At 43.3% G+C, this 9,131-nt stretch overlaps 1 long non-coding RNA gene across 1 annotated transcript in view; it reads right to left on the bottom strand.

The window, feature by feature from the left end:
• LOC133385863 (uncharacterized) overlaps positions 1 to 8,335 on the bottom strand; it is a 28,350-nt gene extending 20,015 nt beyond the window's left edge. Inside the window, exons 1-4 of the long non-coding RNA XR_009762983.1 lie at positions 7,939 to 8,335; positions 6,360 to 6,592; positions 2,700 to 2,723; positions 1,299 to 1,417 (exon numbers count right to left, since the gene is read on the bottom strand). This is a non-coding gene — a long non-coding RNA (uncharacterized LOC133385863). The remainder of the gene's footprint in view (positions 1 to 1,298; positions 1,418 to 2,699; positions 2,724 to 6,359; positions 6,593 to 7,938) is intronic.
• Between the last annotated feature and the right edge of the window lie 796 nt (positions 8,336 to 9,131).

Genomic DNA, 9,131 nt, shown 5'->3' on the forward strand with positions numbered 1-9,131 from the left:
ATATTAGCCTTAGAAGTGTCTTTTATCAGCTAAGGCTGATTCATCAGTTGCAATTCTATCTAGAGAAGGAAGACCTTGCCTCAGATACCCAAGTCCTGGTTACTTACAGACTGTTGCAGTGCACTCTGTGTGTAGCTGTCAATAAAGACTATATGGAAACTTCATATAATAGTACAAAAATGAAGCCATTTGGTTTTTGGGGGTTGAAAGTGACCTCAGCTCATACTATGTCAGCTGTATAGGTTACCTATTCAGTTTTAAAGGTGTGGGAGCAAGTGATTTGGAGGGACACCTGCACCCAGAGGAACTTGCCCAGGGCCTGAGATTGCCCTCAGAGGCCCTACTTGTGGGTTCTATCAGACACATGAATTGGAGGGCAGGGCATTTTACGGTAGTGGTCCCGAGCTTGTGAAATTCCCTCTCTAGAGAGACACATATGGCCCCGTTTTAAATTGTTTTTATTTTATTTTTTAAATTGTGTTTAAATTGTTTTTTGTGTTTTAAAATTTGTGTATTTGTTTTTATTGATTTTAATCGCTGTAAACCGCCCAGAGAGCTTTGGCTATGGGGCGGTATATAAATGTAATAAATAAATAAATAATTCTACTAGCTTTTAAACAGACCTGCAAAGGTTTTGCTTTTATTATTTCAAACTAGTTTTTTTAAAAAAATAATGTGCTATTCTGTATTGTTTTAAGTGCAGCTGTTTTAATGCCATAAAGCTTTAGTTTTATGTTGTGGTTTTATTGATTTACTATGCTGTGGTTTTTGCCCTGAAAGCCAGCATATCAACTTTTGAAATAAAATAAATAAATATCACGATTGTGTACAGAAGTTGGGGTGGCATTTATTTAAAGCATTTTTACCCTGCTCTTTAGCTGAAAAGGTTCGGAGAACAGCCATAAAGCTTACAATCCAGAAACCCAATATAAGAGGGAAAAAGGTGGGAAGTGGGGGTTGGGAAACAAATTCTCAGTAGTGGCTGGTGGCTGCATGTCAGTGGGACTTCAGCACCTTGGACAGCTTCACAAAAAGTTCAGACTAAAACCCAGAGCGGATTCCACTGCCCCGCTGACTTGGAGCCACCAGCCACCACTGCAGGTTCTTAAAGTTAAGAGTTCTTATAATGACCAGCTGGAACAGAAACAGCTCATGGAGAAGCCAAATGGACTTTTACTAGAGGCAATGAAATAGCCCTGCTTCCCTTCTTCTCTCTGCTGCAACCTAACTGAATGGCTACTGCTAGATGACAGCTGAGGAAGAGGCAAAAGGAGAGCTGATGGGATGGATCTGCTTACCTTCTCTTCCTCTGTTCTGCACTGCAGATCCCTCACTGTCCACAGAACACATATTTCCTTGTTTCTGCCTCTCCGCAACCTCTAGTCAACAGATTTTTTTGTTATGCTGCAAGTTGTACCTGCAAAAACAACAGGTTTTTCCACCTTTCAGAAGGGCAATAATGGCCAATTCCAAAACTGTATTCTGTTGGCTAGTGTTTGCAACATCTTTGGAGCCAAGCACCACAACTGTCCCTGCCTTAGAGGTTCTTCACTAGCTTTTGATTTTTTTTCTTTTGAATGTGTTGTTTTTAAAGATACAGTAAGGATGAATGCATAACTTCATATGTAGTTCTTTAAAGTAGTAATCTTCAAATTCTTCAGACCTGGGACCCACCTTTAACCCAAATATGCATTTGAGGACCCATTTATTTCATTTTTGTACCATATATTTGAATGGTGGTAGCGCTGCTGCTGTGACCCACCTTAGATCAGGTTGCAACCCAGTAGTGAGTCCCAACCCATCAACTGAAGGTTAGAGGAAAGAACAAGATTACCTATTACCCCACAGCTACACTATACTATTTAGATTGAGATCATCTGTAACAAGTAAGAATCAGCTAGCTCAGTGTTCTTCAACCTTAGGCCCCCAGATGTTGTTGGACTACAATTCCCATCATCCCTGACCACTGACTAAGCTGATTGGGGATAATGGGAGTTGTTGTCCAACAACATCTGGGGGCCCAAGGTTGAAGAACACTGCTAGATATTTAATCAAGAAAACTTTTGTCAATTGGAAGTTAATTATTTTCTTTAATTCAAGGCATCAAACTGTCACAAACAACTGAGACAGTTATCTATAGACAAGTGGGCTGTAAGCTAGTAGGTTTAGACCCATGACAAAGGTTGCCTTTAGGGCTGGGGTGTCAGGCCAGGAGGGTAAAGGTGAAGAGATCTGTATGGAATAAAGTCAACTTCGCAGAGCAATCTCAGCAGAGGCCTGCACTGACAACGGAACCTCTTACAGCAGTGGTTCTCATACTCCCCACCCCTTACCCCAATCAATCACTTCAAAAGTGGGGGGGGGAGTCTCAGCAAACTACACTTAATAAAAAAAATTGCTCTACAGTTCAAAGCATGTGCATAACTCATATTAGCTAGAGTCTAACACAGTGGATGTGCCTGTTTCTGTAGATTGCCCCAAACACATTTATGAGAATTACAGGCTCTAACCCAGGGATTTCTTAGCCTGTTTGTTAACCTGGCCCTAGCTTCGTCAGGGACTGGGGGTGCAAGAGAGAAATCAAGTGGAGGACCAAATACAGATATTTAACAACCTTCCCACTGACCACCTGAATGAAGCCACAGATTACAGTGTGAGAACCTCTACTGGAGCACTGCTGGACTGTCATTGAGACCTACCTTTAACTTGGGCTTTCTTGAGACCTAGTGAAGCAAGAGGAAGATTTTCAAGTTCATATACTTAGTCCAGTACCTTTTGTGCTTGTTATAAATGGGAAGCGCTCAGCCAGCAGGCTGATCTTCCAATTCAAAGGTTATGATGAGTCAAGTGAGGGGAAGGCCTTTTCCAAACACTCAGTTACTCTAATTGACTGTTCTAGGAAGGAAAGATTTCATTACATCATTTAAAATGGTCTCTCTAGGAGAACACATTACCTGAATGAGAAACCAGGCCTTCCAGGCGCATCTGTCTGAGCTCAATAGCAGGGGAAGACACCAGAGTACATGGAACACTTTGCACAGCTCAAGCCAATCTGCAGAGGCTGAACAAAATAGTTATCATGCAGAGTACAGTCCAGGGCAAGTTGCTGAAGCTGCCCAAGGCATATAAAGCCAGATGTGGTCAGACTGGATTCAAAAGTCAAATATTCATGCCAGATCAGGAACATTCAGGAGCCAGACTTAGGGCTGGGGTAAAGAAATCATGCCAAATTTAGCCTCTAGACTAGAGTGTCAAGTGGGGAGATGAGGCTAAATACATGAAAAGGAGTACAACAGACAGAACAAATAAGGCAGAAGGACATGGTGTCAATTTCACACTCAATCCAGGAAGCATCCTGTGGGGGAGCAATCATTCTGCCTAGAAGTCTGGCTTCATGTAAAGGCTCATGACTAGTCAAAAGAATGCAACCAGCCTCAACAAAGGAAATTTGGCAACTACTTACTAGAGCTCATTGTGAGTCCTACTTTCTTCATGGCTACATAAATGCAAGGAGCATTGTTAGGGGGTGGGCCTGGGCCCAGTGGAGGTTTCTCACTTAAAATGACTGGGTCACCATCCTATTAGAATTCTGGGTCCTCTCTGTCCTCCACAATGTTTACATGCTTTCATTTTAGGTAGGTAAATTAGAGTCTTCTCTCTCCAGCTTCTTCCTATCAATCCTCTCAAATCAGTCAATCTAGTAAGAGGCACCAGAGATCATATCGCAAACATACGCTGGATAATGGAACGGAGCAAGGAATTTCAGAAGAAAATCACCTGTGCTTTATAGATTACAGCAAAGCTTTTGACTGTGTAGATCATGAAATACTATGGAATGGTTTAAAAGAAATAGGGGTGCCACAGCATCTGATAGCCCTGATGTGCACCCTATACTCTGGACAAGAGACTACTGTAAGGACAGAATATGGAGAAACCGATTGGTTCCCAATAGAGAAGGGTGTGAGACAGGGGTGTATTTTATCACTCTATTTGTTTAATCTGTACGCAGAACATATCATACAGAAAGCAGGATTGCACCAAGATGAAGGTGTGAAAATTGGAGGGAGAAATATCAATAATTTAAAATATGCAGACGATACCATACTATTAGCAGAAACCAGTAATGATTTGAAAAGAATGCTGATGAAAGTTAAAGAGGAAAGCACAAAAGCAGGACTACATCTCAACATCAAAAAGACTAAAGTAATGACAATAGAAGATTTATATAACTTTAAAGTTGACAATGAGGACATGTCAAGGATTATCAATACCTCGGCACAGTCATTAACCAAAATGGAGACAATAGTCAAGACAGCAGAAGAAGGCTAGGAGTGGGGAGGGCAGCTATGAGAGAACTGGAAAAGGTCCTCAAATGCAAAGATGTATCACTGAACACCAAAGTCAGGATCATTCAGACCATGGTATTTCCGATCTCTATGTATGGATGTGAAAGTTGGACAGAGAAAAAAGCGGATAAGAGAAAAATCAACTCATTTGAAATGTGGTGTTGGAGGAGAGCTTTGCAGATACCATGGACTGCAAAAAAGACAAATAATTGGGTATTAGAACAAATTAAACCAGAACTGTCATTAGAAGCAGAAATGATGAAACTGAGGTTATCATACTTTGGACACATCATAAGAAGACCTGATTCACTAGAAAAGACAATGATGCTGGAAACAACAGAAGGGAGTAGAAAAAGAGGAAGGCCAAAGAAGAGATGGATTGATTCCATAAAGGAAGCCACAGACCTGAACTTACAAGATCTGAACAGGTTGATTCATGACAGATGCTCTTGGAGGTCGCTGATTCATAGGGTCGCCATAAGTTGTAATCGACTTGAAGGCTCATAACAACAACAAAGTCTTTTAAACCTCGAGCCAATTGCAAGCCATCACTATGGTCAGGGTCCCACCCCGTCTCCAGGGAAGAAACAAAGGAAACACATACCTACAACATATGTTATTTTTGCATTTTACTAGGGCTCCTGGTCCCTCAGAACTGAGTTTTGCCACCTCGCACTTTTTTTGTCAGTACAGCCAGTTGTAGTATTTGCATTTACAAAAAAGAACATGTCAAATTAAAGAAGGAAACAGAATGGGACTATGGCCACCCATAGCCAATCAGAATACGATCTGTGGGCATGTGTAGTGTTGTTCACTTGCTGGGCAGTGTTCTCAGAATGAGGAAGGAGGTGTCTTCCTGTAGTCCTGTATTGGCCCCAATAAACACCGAGTGACTTTTGAACACTTAGGGATGAGGGATAGTAGCCACAGCTGCCTTCTCTTCCTGGCTTTGGTATTCCCTGGTGCCCTGGGCTTTTTCTTTTTTTACAAAATATCCTGTGGAGGCAGGGAACAGGCCTCACAGGAGGAGGCAGAGAGATCCCTCTTCCCCTATTAGCAGATACTCTGCCTTGCTTCTGTGTAACTCAGTAAGAAAGGGGCTCTCTTTCTCACCCTGAAGTACAGAGGAATCCATGCAATCTGCTCATGGAGAAAAGTTCCCTGAGCAGATCCTCTGGCTTGCTTCTGTGAGAAAATGGCTTCCTTCCTTCCTCACTGGGAAGCACAGAAATGCTCTCTTCACCCAGCACTATTCATTTCCCCCTCCCAGCCCCTAGCTTCTCCTCCTTTTGTGTATGTGAGAGAGGAAGATAAAGAGACAGAGAAAGTTGAGAGTGTTTCAGGAGTGTGTACTGGTGTTAGGAGAAAGAGATTGCATGTGAGTGAGAAAGAGGGTATGTGTGTCAGGAATGTGTGACAGCAGTATCAGTTATGTGAGAAAATGTGTGTCAGGGTTGTGTACTTGTGTAAAGCAACTGTGTGACTAGGTATGTGGTTAAGGAGTGTGAGCCAGCGTCAGGTGACAGTACACATACCTGGATGTATATGCATGTGTGAGACAAATGGTTTATGTGAAAGATCCTACCTCCATCCCACCAGCTTAAATGGGCACCCACTACCACTACCACTGCCTGGGCCCAAGCCCCAGGTCTTTTGTTTGGGACACAGGATCCTCTACCCTTTCTCTCCTTTTGTAAAGCTTTACTTATTTATTTGGGTTATTTGGCTTACAGGTAGACTGGATGCACTGACAGATGCCAGCCACCTGCCATCTTAATTTGCCCAGAGGTACCTAGGTTTTTAATATGCACATAAACAGTTCTTGCCAACAGACAGTGGGTGGGAGGGTTCAATCCACATACAGTGCACTGCCCCCCAGTTCAGAGTACGCCCTGTCAGCCACAGATTCCTACCCCCAAAATGCAGCCTAAATCTGTATCTATACATATATTTAAAAAATCACATTTTATGCAAATTAGTGCCATAGACCTGTGCCCTAAATCTTTTACGTACCTAGCAATATCACAGAATAGTAGAGTTGGGCCTATAAGGCCATCAGGTCCAACCCCCCTGGTCCACCATCCCTGGTGCATGGTGTCTTGTTTTGTTTGGAGGGGGCATTGCTTCAATCTCCCTTGGTCTCCGATGCCCTCACATGCTGCAACTATGAGGCTGGAGAGCTGATGCAATGTAGTGGCTAAGGCACTAGACTGACCGAGGGAAGCCACTCTCTCTCAGCCTCACTCCTGTAATATGAGAGATAATAATACTAACCATACAGGGTTTTTGAAAGGATTACAACTAGGTATGGAATAATTTGAACACTTGAAAATGCTATACAGGACCAGAGAAGGGGGATCTCCAGTATGATAGAAACATGGTTCCAATTTGGCTCATGAGATCAATTCCTCAGGGCTTGCTGTAAGGGCAAGTATCCCTTTGCACTGCCAGCCTAAGCTAAAAGGTATTCCACTGTAAGCAGTCAAAGGCTTGAGCTACATCCGCAAAGAAGTTTGTTTGTGATCGCTGATGTGAGCCAGTTGTCAAGGTGGGATGCCCTATGCACCAGTCAAAATCGTCTGCAGCGGGTGAGGAAGTCAGGATCCGGCCTCTTGGCCAGATCCTGTTCCCCACCTCTGCACTATGCTAATAGTTAATAATAGTAATGATTATGATGAAGATGCGCAGCCTGCTGTAGGAACCTGGGTCATTTTTGTAAAATAACTTTAAGAAGTCACGCAGTAGTGCAGGACCTAACTGGGACAGCCGTTTCTCCCTAACAGAAGTAGCTTTTTTAGGATATTGGGATTCAGGACTACTTACATAAGTGCTTGGTTTACTATCTGCTCAACCTATATAGTTGTAAACATACCACAAAGGCTAGGTGGGATTGTAGTAACACACACACACACACACACACACACACACATATTATCTGGGCCAAGCTAGAGAAGCCTTTCTCCTTGCCACATCATCTCTCCTAAGGCATTATTTTCATTTTAAGGGTGCATTTTCAACAGGCCTTTTAAGTTGAGACCTTATCCCAGTCTGTGTCTGCTAGTTTTTAAACCTTTTTTTAAAAAAAATATGTTTTTAACCTTTGTCTTGAAAGCTTTTAAAAAATATGTTTTAAGTATTTTAAAATCTGTTTTTATGATGTTTTAAAGTGTTTTTAGTGTTTTGCTGCCCTGGGCTCCAGCTGGGAGAAGGGGCAGGATATAAATCAAATAAATTTGTGTCTATGGCTTGGCTTGAAATGTGAACCGCAGCATCAGGGAGATTTTAGTAGCGACTGTGGCAGGGAGAGAGGGAGCTAAACATCCCCTCCCCATCCGTATTGGTCCTCAGGCTTTACAGGCTTCTCCTCTATCTATATATTTAAAATGTGCATTCACACAATTAGTGGCATATCTAGTTTGAAGGTGGCTCTTTTTGACAAACAAAAATAATCTTATAAATTTGCCCTAGATAAAGGGTAACTGGGGAGAAAATAACAATATTAAGTATGCCAAAAGCAGCTTTCCCGACTGCCGCAACACAGACAATAGGTAAAGTGCATTACCCGCAGGCCTCTGGGCTGCTGAATACCGACCTGAAGCCCAAATTGGCCACTGGCACTTTTGGAAGGAAGGAAGGCAATCAGAAAAGCGGATTAAGCTCGTTTTTGCAACAAGCTAGTGACGAGACTGCGAAGTAGGCAAGGCTCTTGACCATGATCAGCAGCTCTAACTGACCCGAGGCCCCGTTTATTTGTCAGAAAGGCCAGGCGCGGCCCTCACGTTCTGAGGCGAGGCCTGAATTTTCATCCTAAGTGCCAGGGGAAGCTATTTTCATCTTCAGCTGCTACAGATTTGTTCCTAGGATGTCGGGTGCACTGAAAGGCTGACACAGACCTGGGAATCAATCAAAAGTAATTGAAACAGAAGTGGCTCTGCAATCAACCAATTAAGTTGCTGCAGCCAGAAAAAAAAAACCGGGGGAAGACTCGTGAGCTGCCTCCTGAAGGATATACTGTATATATATAACTTTCCGCTTGAAAACTTGATGCAGGAAGGAAAGGCGCTTTTGTTATTCATTCCGATCAGGTGGGAAGGATGATTAGCTCTCCTTCTGTTACGAGGAACAAAAAAAAATGTGGCACATTAGCGCGCACTGTCGCAAATCAACACAATCTGATTTGCATGTCTCTCTCCTGCAAATGATTCTTGGCGCCTGCTCGGAAAAGGCGGCGGACTCAGCTACCCTAGAGCTATCTCGGCTAGTCGGCTCATTGCTCGCATTGCTTCTGCCTTGTTGAGTTGCAGCCACCGGCGCCACAATTTGGCTGCTTCCAACCCCCTGGTGCAAGTCCGCTTGTACACAAATCCGGCCTGAGAGCCCACCCGCAGCAGGAGAAGCCGGGATGCTTAGGTAGGCTAAGGCTGCAGTTTTCGGCTAATCGATCGGATCCACACTTGTGTCCTTCCCCGCCGCACCTACGTAACTTTGGGGCTGTAACTTCAAGGGGATTTACGCAGGAAAATATTTCATCTAAATCATTAGAGCAGGAGTGTAAGAATTAAAGTTGATATTTTAACCAAGGGAAGGGTCAGCTTTACCCGCGGCGCAGATTTTGTGCATTTTTTATACGGTGCGGAGACGCGGGCTGTATGTGGAAAAAGGCCCTTTGCATTTTAATTTGGGAAAGAGTCTTGGTGGATGTTGACGTGCAGCCATAGATCAGCTTCCTTTTCCAGAGGTGCCAGAAGCTTGCGGACTCCATCCCTTCCCGGGTATTGGCTGCGC

The sequence above is a fragment of the Rhineura floridana genome, chromosome 5 (genome assembly GCF_030035675.1).
Source record: "Rhineura floridana isolate rRhiFlo1 chromosome 5, rRhiFlo1.hap2, whole genome shotgun sequence".
Taxonomy (NCBI): Eukaryota; Metazoa; Chordata; class Lepidosauria; order Squamata; family Rhineuridae; genus Rhineura; species Rhineura floridana.